Source organism: Chionomys nivalis, chromosome 9 (genome assembly GCF_950005125.1).
Source record: "Chionomys nivalis chromosome 9, mChiNiv1.1, whole genome shotgun sequence".
Classification (NCBI taxonomy): domain Eukaryota; kingdom Metazoa; phylum Chordata; class Mammalia; order Rodentia; family Cricetidae; genus Chionomys; species Chionomys nivalis.
In genome coordinates this window covers 10,377,921-10,379,284 of record NC_080094.1, presented here as the reverse complement: position 1 = coordinate 10,379,284, position 1,364 = coordinate 10,377,921, and positions in this window count along the sequence as shown.

Here is a 1,364-nt window from a genome sequence, read left to right as displayed (position 1 = left end):
GCGGCCGAGAAAGAGCGGAAGTGACGTAAGAACCTCATTAGCATAAGAGGACTCATTGTCCAGCTTAGCGGGGGGGGGGCGGTGGGAGCCAGCGCCCCCTGCACGGGGACCCCCCAGCGACTGCACTCTGGCCCTCTGCTGCGCGGACCCCTACTTCTCTTGTGGGCGGGTGCCTTCAGCACCCCAGCCTCGCCTGGGGAGATTATATAATCCCCACTGAGGGGGCGCTCTCGCGAGAACTTGGAGGATTTGCCATTGACCCACTAGGAGGCGCCGTGGATAATGGCCGCATTGCGCTCTTGGGTGCCTTCCTCTGGCCGCAGCGCCGCCGGCGGAGGCAGAAGCAGTGGGCCGCAGCACAATCAGTCAGGTGGCTGTGCTGGGGATCCCTGCGCGGGCCCATCTGGGCCTGGACTACATCTGGAGGGAGGGTGCGCGGGCAGCCCCGAAGCTCCACGTGCTCACAGAGCATGCTCTCACAGGCTGAGAGGCAAGGCGAAGGGTTGAGCCCCAGCCTTAAACGAGGTGTGATGCCCTCGTGCTTCATACATTCTCTTGAGATGACATAGCTCTGGGGTCGTCAACTCTTCCAGTGGACTGGTGTGGGATAATAAATAGATGGACGGGGCTCAAGATATTCTTCCAAGTGATCAGATGGCCATTTCTTGACTTAAAAGAGTTGAGGCCATTGGATTGGCAATGCCTAAGGATGGAAAGTTCTGGCGCTCACCCTTTGTAGTCATAGTTCTCCTACAATTTGGGCATACATGAACTGTTGACTTTGTCTCTTTGGATCTGTCCCAACCAACACACCATGTTAACGTCAACATCCGTAAGTCCACTTTAAATGAACAGTAATTACCCTAGTGTAAACGCTCTGAAAAGTAGTAAGTGAAGTTGTGAAGGACTGGCCACACCCACTTTTTTCCCTATAGGTGGGCTCCACACTTCTTTAAATTACAAATATGGAAGAGCCTGACAAACTAGATACAGCTCAGGGTCTAAGAGTTTGGTTAGGAAGTAGAACAAACCTTCATGCGAAACTATTATTTTCTGCAGGTATTACAATATATATTTAAAAGCATCAATGCCTCAAAGGAAAACAAGGGATAGAAGTTGTTTAAAAGGGGTGGGGCAAGGCCTTTCATCAAAGGCCTAGAGCTCTGGAACCTACACAATGTAGAAGACAGGCAAAGGGAATATGAAATAGGCAAAGTACATTGTGCTCTAGCTTTCCTTAGACCCTCAGATTTCCTATGGTGCCAACACCAGTATGAAGAGCATCTGGATTTCATCACTGTCTTTGAAGCACAAAAGGTGCTGGATTCAGATGGAGGGGTTAAAAAAAAAAAAAGACGTCACCA